General features: G+C 39.3%; 1 protein-coding gene across 1 annotated transcript in view; it reads right to left on the reverse strand.

Annotated features, from left to right (window-relative positions):
• The window catches only part of LOC145996041 (protein rolling stone-like), a 115,125-nt gene extending 109,534 nt beyond the window's left edge, over nucleotides 1-5,591 (reverse strand). Inside the window, exon 1 of the mRNA XM_083132254.1 lies at nucleotides 5,352-5,591. The gene's annotated coding sequence lies outside the window, so the exon portion shown is untranslated. The remainder of the gene's footprint in view (nucleotides 1-5,351) is intronic.
• Between the last annotated feature and the right edge of the window lie 4,255 nt (nucleotides 5,592-9,846).

Here is a 9,846-nt window from a genome sequence, read left to right on the forward strand (position 1 = left end):
GCATGACGCTTGGGAAAATCAGACACGCCGAAAAAACTGCGGCACGAAAGCTAAAAGTGAGAAAAGAAAGGGACGTATTAAGAGAAAGACGTGAAACAAGAAAGGAGAAATGCGAGAGAGAGAGAGAGAGAGAGAAAGAGACACAGGAGAGAGAGACAGGAGAGAGAGAGAGAGAGAGAGAGAAAGACAGGAGAGAGAGAGAGAGAGAAAGACAGGAGAGAGAGAGAGAGAGAAAGACAGGAGAGAGAGAGAGAGAGAGAGAGAGAGAAAGACAGGAGAGAGAGAGAGAGAGAGAGAGAGAGAGAAAGACAGGAGAGAGAGAGAGAGAGAGAGAGAGAGAAAGACAGGAGAGAGAGAGAGAGAGAGAGAAAGACAGGAGAGAGAGAGAGAGAGAGAAAGACAGGAGAGAGAGAGAGAGAGAGAAAGACAGGAGAGAGAGAGAGAGAGAGAGAAAGACAGGAGAGAGAGAGAGAGAGAGAGAGAAAGACAGGAGAGAGAGAGAGAGAGAGAGAAAGACAGGAGAGAGAGAGAGAGAGAGAGAGAAAGACAGGAGAGAGAGAGAGAGAGAAAGACAGGAGAGAGAGAGAGAGAGAGAGAGAGAGAGAGAGAGAGAAAGACAGGAGAGAGAGAGAGAGAGAGAGAAAGACAGGAGAGAGAGAGAGAGAGAGAGAGAAAGACAGGAGAGAGAGAGAGAGAGAGAGAAAGACAGGAGAGAGAGAGAGAGAGAGAAAGACAGGAGAGAGAGAGAGACAGGAGAGAGAGAGAAAGAGACAGGAGAGAGAGAGAGAAAGAGACAGGAGAGAGAGAGAGAAAGAGACAGGAGAGAGAGAGAAAGAGAAAGACAGGAGAGAGAGAGAAAGAGAAAGACAGGAGAGAGAGAGAAAGAGAAAGACAGGAGAGAGAGAGAGAGAGAAAGACAGGAGAGAGAGAGAAAGAGAAAGACAGGAGAGAGAGAGAGAGAGAAAGACAGGAGAGAGAGAGAGAGAGAAAGACAGGAGAGAGAGAGAGAGAGAAAGACAGGAGAGAGAGAGAGAGAAAGACAGGAGAGAGAGAGAAAGAGAGACAGGAGAGAGAGATAGAGACAGGAGAGAGAGAGAAAGAGAGACAGGAGAGAGAGAGAAAGAGAGACAGGAGAGAGAGAAAGAGAGACAGGAGAGAGAGAAAGAGAGACAGGAGAGAGAGAGAGAGAGACAGGAGAGAGAGAAAGAGAGACAGGAGAGAGAGAGAAAGAGAGACAGGAGAGAGAGAGAAAGAGAGACAGGAGAGAGAGAAAGAGAGACAGGAGAGAGAGAGAAAGAGAGACAGGAGAGTCACTGTCACTTTCACAATAGACGAAATTGTTGTTAACAGTCCAACTTAATCTGGACTTGACCATACAGTTGGAAGTCTCATCCGAACCACTGGAGCAGACTTTTGCGGTGGAGTGGTTAGCACAACGCTAAACGACGCTAGGGGTACCGGGTTCGAATACCGGTATGAGTATTCTTTGTGAGTGTCCCTTCACCAATGTTCACATTACTCATCCTCATTTTCGCGATTAGCCAAAGTGGCAGAAAAGCGACGCTAAACAAAAATCTAATCAAATCTAACCTCTGGATAATGTGCCTCCACCGGAAATAGAGCCCCGGCCTCCTTGATTGCAAGGCAAGGGATTAAGCTACTACACTATCGGGAAAAACCTAAAGAACAGTGGCGTGCCGAGGTCAACTGATTGGGCTGTATCCTTGGGTTTTTGTCGGTATGTGAAAATATGGTAAAATGTAGGGTAACTGTTCCGATCTTTTTATATTTTTCTAAATTCTTCTAGCAGGAAGACTACAACTTTGGTAATCAGTGTCACACGAAATTTGAACCTCCCTTAGCATAATGAGAACTGTTCAGATTTCGTAAAAAGTTATTTGTGTTGAAAAAAACAATTGACAATGTATTTTCAGTTGACAAGAGACTAAGTATATCGTAGACTATAGTGGTAATTAATGTAGAAGTAAATCTTAGTAGAATGCATTTAGGGACTTTATTTTAATGCTAAGAGAACCAAACTTGGCCCGCCTAACTACAAAAGCATACATTGAACAAAATCTTAAGTAACCGGTAAAATTCCGCAGTATGTGTTAACAGAAATAAATCGAATCTTGTAAAAATTGCGGTACCCTTGATCCTCTGTATCCCCTAGAGGAAGTGAAATAATCATGCATGGTTTATGAAGATTTGTTGTTTATGGACGTTTTCAGTTTCAGATTTTAGCTCTCGGAAATGTGTTATTGTGAAGTAAAGTAGGTCTGTAATAACCTTAGCGTGTTATTTTACTGTGAAGCAGAACAGCCCGAAAGCTTCGCGCAAGTGAATATAGCACCCAAAATGACTTTCCACAACGGCAGCTATAATTTTACGTAGATAGGTTAGGAGTGTTAGGTTTGATACTGATAGTTATTTTCAGCGTGTTCATTCGCTATGTTAGTGTACATAGAAAGAGTTCTTAGTAACAAAAAGCTGCGAAAGTACTCCGAAATTGCAGGTTTAGCTTACGTGGGCCATTCTTTGGGATCAAATATCTGTTATTTGAGCTTTCCTAACGCTGGAACCACTTTTACATTACGTAAAACATTGAAATCTGCAGATTAATAATAAAATAAAAAATAAGACTTAATTTTCGAGGGGGTGCAGTGGGTAAACGGCCCCAAAATTGCATTCGTACCATGATGAAATCGCAATAAAACAAAAGGAACTTGGGCCAAATGTAGTAGCTATTTACTACAAAAATAAAAAAGCACTCATCTATGCAAGAAACATGCACATCACATCGTGACAATCTAACGGTGAAACAAGTGAACTTTGGGAAACTAAAGTCGTTAAAATGAGCAAAATGAAATAACCGAGGCTGTTAAATCACGAAATTCAAACATGATAAGTTAAAACCGTACTTTACCGGAGAGGTTGACCTCCCCCCTCTTCAATCATCGATGGCATTACGTAACATTCGAACGACCATCTGGCCCTTAAAGAAATAAAGGGCGAATGTGTCAGACGTGTAAACAACTTCATAAGACGGGAGATAAAAACACGAACCATAATGTTGCGGCCAGTTACATGAACACCGTTATGGCGGGGGGAGGGGGAAACAATAGAAGTAATCGCACACTTACATTCGCATACCTGGGTGACTATTATGGTTAGGACCTGGAGCTATTTGCTAAGCACTCGAGTGTGCATTTGGTTTAATAAAAACTGATTGCCTCATTACGCACGTTCGTTCAATTGGATATCTTATTCTTTCCAGTTTGCACTCGGGTGCAGTGACTGGGAACAAATTCTTCTTTCTTCGCATGTGCAGGGTGTACCAAAAGTCCCATTACCCCCTTTGAATTGTAGACAAACTTGCAAAATGTTATTTTAACAGCATGCGTATGATGAAAGGATGGTATACCATTAAATCAGACCAATGACCACCATTTACTCCAGATGATCTGTGCACACACCGCCATTTTCATGGCACAGTATTATTCGCCTCCAGGTGCGATGTGAAATCCTCCGTAACATAAGATGTCGGATCTGGATTTCAGGTGGCCATTTTAAGAGAATACCTCAATGATGTGTTCAGAGACAAATGGATTGGACGATGATCGCCAAATTTACCAGCATCTCTAAAATGGCCATCCAAAGTCCAAATCTGACATCTTGTGATAATGCGCTATGGGGACACATCAAACAAAGTCGCCCATAATCGTTATCAGACAACTGGGGAACTTAAAGAAGCTGTTCGCAGTGAGTTTGCTTCCCTCACCATATTACGGAGGATTCCACATCGCACCTTCAGGCGAATAATACTGTGCCATGAAAATTGTTGTTTGCACACAGATCCTCTGGAGTAAATGGTGGTCATTGGTCTGATTTAATGATATACCATCCTCTCATCATACGCATGCTGTTAAAATAACATTTTGTAAGTTTGTCTACAATTCAAATGGGGGTAATAAGACTTTTGGTACTCCCTGTAGTGTAACTTTGCAAATTGCAATCCATGCACAGCTGGGTTAATCTGTACTGGACATACTGTATAATTTGCATTGTAGGAGGTCCAACGTAAGTGTAAGGAGGGAGTCTAATTCCATACCCCAAATCTTAGTTTCTGTAATAAACGTAATGATCTTAACAGGCTAACAGCAGACTCGAAATAAACATTTTAGCCACAAGATTCCTTCAAAAGGCGCCTGCTTTCGAAAGGTAAGGCATGTAGTCCCCCAAAATTTCCAAATTTCATTTATGTCAACCTTGCACCCTAAATTTATCTGAGGCCAGCGACACCGTTGGCAACATAGCCCAATGTTCTACCTTTCAGCAATGAAAAGGGGGAGGGGTAATAAGAACTATCAGTTTGTTATATGAAATAAGCACACCTACATTCAATATCAATATCCTAAATGTAGGACTTTCAGCCAAGAATGAAAAATTATATTACAGAGTAGAATACAGGTCAAAATCAGTTTCGCGCTCAATTTCCGAAGCAAATATGAGGCTAATTGCTGCATATTTTATTACTCCCTCTGTCCCATAATTATAGTCCGGTATACCAAAATGGTAACTTTTTATTTATGTTCTTTTGGATACTTGATCGGCCAATTTGTACTGATCCTTGAATAATAACGTTGTATGACTCATTCCCGTGTTTAATTTTCTTCTTCTGTGTGTCACAGTTTGAATATCTGACAAGTATTTTGTGACAACAAACAAAAGTGTACCGGACAATAATTATGGGACAGAGGGAGTATTAACTTTTTAAAAAATAGTTATTTTAAGAGAAAATATATATATAATGAATATGAAAAATTATTAATAATTCACGGGAATTGAGTAAATAATTTAAATGGGTCACCGACTAATCAAATTTTCAAAACCCTTCGAACATAAAATTCTTGACTTCATTTATTATAAAATTAACGCACAATATTTACTGAAGGGGCTTGGAAGCATTAAAACTACTATTAAAGACTGCTAGATCTTCAGTTTAAAGTAAGAACCGAAGAACTGGAATGTAACACCGGTCGGGAATCGGACACGTAAAGCGTGGGATATACGAAACACAATGATTACTTATGAATTTTGTTCTAAAATAGCGAGTTTTCATTCAATTCTAACCTGATCTGATTGCACGGGTTCAATGGTAAAAACAGACCTTTCACCCCAAAAATATGTTTCCACATTCGCACATTGCAAATCTCAGTGCCTGAAGTACCTAGGTAATCAATAATTGTAATCCACGTCACGACTATTGAATACAATCGCTAATATCGATTGTCAATGCTTGACATCTTATACTGGTAAAGAATCAAAAGCATGCTATCATCTGTACTTACCGGTCGGAGTCGTATTGCCGGAGTGCAATGCAGTCGGGTTGTTCCGCTTCCAATTCAACTGTCAATGTTCCTTCCTGTTCCTGCCGCTGGAGAGCGCTTGCGTCGTGGGTCACACCACCAAAGCTCGATAATCCGCGCTGCTCAAGAACAAGAATGGGTCAGTGGTAGTCGTCCTAAGCTGCTCATCTACATCATTGTTGCGAGGGGTAAAAAAGAGCGAGCAGCTGGCATTGAAATCCCAAAGCGCAATCTTCCGCAGCCTTCCGAGGCTCGATCACGTGACAGTATGGAAAAGCATGCGTTTAGCGCATAGACCCCGTCTCGCCGATTTGAGTCCGGCTGGAGCGAGCGGCGAGAAATTCATGCTCTGGTGGTTTATCGCGCGTTTCCCTGGAAGCAGGGGGATTCCTCCCTGCACGCCGAGATAACATTGCGGTTAATTGACGGATTCTAGTCTGTGTCAATACGCTCCGTTGCGCCCACTCTTCTCGAAGTATGACGCAACAAGTTAACCGACATTGAAATCATTCAACTGGCCCCCTCCCCACCTCGCTCGATTGATATAAGAAAATTGTTTATTATTTTTCATCATCGTTTTGCGTGTCTTTCTTGCCAATTTCGGATAATCGCGACGATGAGGATGAATGATGATTAGATCACACCCGGAAAACTCTTATCCTGAATGTAATCGGTTGAATTAGTTTTTTTTTTTTTTTACTTTGGCTAATGGCGAAGATGAGATGATGAAAAACACTCGCAAAGAACACCCATGCCCAGGCTGAGATTCGAACTTGGGACCCCTGGCGTCGAAGCGCGCTGTGCTAACCACTCCGCCACAGAGTCCGACGTGCATTAATATCATGATACATGGAAGGGAGTATTAATGAGATTTCTTTTGAGCCCACCAAATGTTTTTCAAAAGTTGGCGCCCCTGCTTGCATTCATTGACAAGAAATAAATAAAATACTGCGACTAAGTAACGAGTCGAACACTCAACAACGAGGCGTCGCGCACCAAATAAGGAAGATTATTATTATTATTATTGAAAGGAAGGTGTCATTTCAGAGTTATGACACAAATGAGCTTTTCGCCACAATCTTTTGTCTGTTCTTTCATGTCGCTCTTTTACAAGTTAAGGTTAATCGCAACGATAAATACATCAGGGCTGGTCAACTCGCTGTAATTGTGAGAGAGACCTCTCGTATGCACGAGTGGACTGCAGAGCGACCCAGCGGTACTGTAGCCAGTGCCGGATCTACAAGCCGCGAAACCCCGCAGTGAGGGGGGGGCGGGGACAAGTAAGCCTTAACGGGGCCTTCAGCCATTGACATAGCAGAGGGTTCGTATATGCGTATGTAAAAAATAAACTTAGTTACTGAGGGGTACAGAAATGAATACAATATATACATGTAAAGGTAAAGTTCCTATGCATATAGCACCGTGTCATGAAGGCACATTTAGGGTATGTGGGGCTTGGGCCCCACATATTTTCGATATCGGACATCTTGGAAGTGATGTGATCAGCACCACACTCCGGCCGCCTTTGCCCCCACCCGGTACCATTTGATTTGATTTGAGGCTGGGTGAACCCTGGAGCCGCTTTATACGGGGACAAAGCCGGAAAAAATCCGACCTTAGATCACCCACCCCGGGTTTCCCGCGTGGCAGTCAGACTAAAATCAAATCAGGCTAGAATTTCACGAGAAATGCAGTGATGAAGTTTCTTCAACCTATCTTTAATCAGGAAAATGATGTTATGACTCATGATTGTTACAAATGTATCATTTTCCAGGTGTGAGAAAACATTGTCACATCACCACGGGCGCCGAAACCAGGGGGGCAGGTGGGTCCGGGCCCCTCCAGTTCTCGTTTGCGCCCCCCCCCCACATAGGGGTCCCAATTTATAACTTTCAACATATTACATAACCTTTGCAAGTAGTATCTGAACGCGCCAGTGGCTGTTTGTGCCCTCGGGCGTTTAATATTCGCAATTCATTTGCACGTACTTATAACTAATTTGCACGGGTTTTAATTAATTCGCATGTACTTAGAATTCATTAGCAAGTATTTAGAATACTTTACATTTATGTATTTGCATGTTTATAACTTTTTATGAATATATATTTATTTATTTTATGAAAAATATGTATATAGAAGGTAATTAGAGGTACTAAACGCTATGCATATGTTTTTATATTCATTACTGCAAAGTATGTAACGTATAAAATGTTAATATTAATGTTTATAATATTGAAAATAAGTTTTCTATGGTTTATGAACCGCTATGAACGGTGGTAATGATACGAAAGAAGACGGTCCCGGTACTCGAACCCGAGATATGTAATATTATTAATTAGCACTATGTAATAATTGCATTATATTATGAAACACGATGGTGCAACACGCTAGACAGAATACTGTCTTAGAATCTCGACTCGGCTCTGATGCCAGACAGAGAATGAATTAATATTCAGCGCAGGTAGAGGAGAAAGGAATTTTGGGGAAGCGCGTTCAAGGTCAAATGACGTCACAACGTCAGAACAAAGAAGGAATCTGATTGACCAATCAGAGAACGCGTCGGTAGATTTTCAGAACCGGTTTTTTCAAGGTTAACCAGTACGCAAGAACAGGAGAAAGCTATGCAATGCCGTAGGGCAGGGGAGGGATTCAACCAGACAACAAAGGATGTCTGAGAATGCGCAGCAAGGGTCAAATCTCTGAAGCTATGCGGTTTCCGCCGCCAATTAATATTCCGCTCAGGTTTGCCTCCAAGGCACAGGACGCTTTAGCGCAGGGTCTTTTTATCTGTACTATGAAGAAGGGAGAGCTATTAGGGACGGGGCCTACAGTTTTTATCATTTGCTTTTATCACGGGGTAACGAACCTAGGACCCTTTGATTATTGATTTAGGTAGTAAATGTATGTTACTGTGTGCTATTTAACTTAATTTTGAGTTTATTTTTTACCAAACTTTGACTTTATGTCAAACATTTTCACAGCTTATTCTTATTTTTACCAAAATAACACTATTTGTACTATTCAGGCAACATTTTTATTAAATTTTGGACTCGCAAAGACATTTTTTCAATTTTTAACTTATTATTTTACAATTTTATGTTAATTTTTTACCAAAATAACACTATTTATACTATTCAGGCAACATTTTTATTAAATTTTGCTCACAAAGACATTTTTTACAACTTTTTAACTTATTATTTACAATTTTGTACCTATTTTTAACCTAAATAACACTATTTATACTATTTAGGAAAGACTTTTAGTTATATTTTCGACACACAAAGTGTGTGTTCTCAACTTCTATCTGTTTATTTCACAAGTTTAGGCTTATTATTATTCAAATAACACAATTCAATCTGTTCAGGAAAGACTTTTAGTTACATTTTCGACACACTAAGTGTGTGTTCTCAACTTCTATCTGTTTATTAGGCTTATTATTACCAAAATAACACTATTTGTACTATTCAGGCAACATTTTTTATTAAATTTTGCACTCACAAAAAACATTTTTCAATTTTTAACTTATTATTTTACAACTTTATGTTAATTTTTACCAAAATAACACTATTTATACTATTCAGGCAACATTTTTTATTAAATTTTGGACTCACAAAGACATTTTTTACAACTTTTTAACTTATTATTTACAATTTTGTACCTATTTTTAACCTAAATAACACTATTTATACTATTAAGGAAAGACTTTTAGTTATATTTTCGACACACAAAGTGTGTGTTCTCAACTTCTATCTGTTTATTTCACAAGTTTAGGCTTATTATTATTCAAATAACACAATTCAATCTGTTCAGGAAAGACTTTTAGTTACATTTTCGACACACTAAGTGTGTGTTCTCAACTTCTATCTGTTTATTAGGCATATTATTACTCAAATAACATTATTTATACTAATCAGGCAACATTTTTTATTAAATTTTGGACTCAGAAAGATATTTTTACAACTTTTTAACTTATTATTTTACAAGTTTATACCTATTTTTAACCTAAATAACACTATTTACACTATTCAGGAAAAGACTTTTAGTTACATTTTCGGCACACAAAGTGTGTGTTCTCAACTTTTATTTGTTTATTTCTCAAGTTTAGCCTAATATTTACTCAAATAGCACGATTTGATCGTGTCTTTTATTACATTTTGGACACACACACACACACACACACACACACACACACACAGAGAGAGAGAGAGAGAGAGAGAGAGAGAGAGATATTTTTCCAAGTTTACAGGATTATTCTCCAAGTTTACTCAAATAACACAATTTAAATGTGTTTTGAATTATATTTTGTACACATGAAGTGTGTTTCGTCAAGTTTTACCCTTTTATTTTACACGTTTAGGCTTAATATTACTCAAATAACACAATTTAATCTAGTCAGGAAGGATTTGTTATTATATTTTGGATGCACAAAGAGATGTTTTCAACTTTTTTACTGATTTTTTGCAGGGTACGTATTAAT

This window comes from Lepisma saccharinum, chromosome 1 (genome assembly GCF_977018435.1).
Source record: "Lepisma saccharinum chromosome 1, izLepSacc3.1, whole genome shotgun sequence".
Taxonomy (NCBI): Eukaryota; Metazoa; Arthropoda; class Insecta; order Zygentoma; family Lepismatidae; genus Lepisma; species Lepisma saccharinum.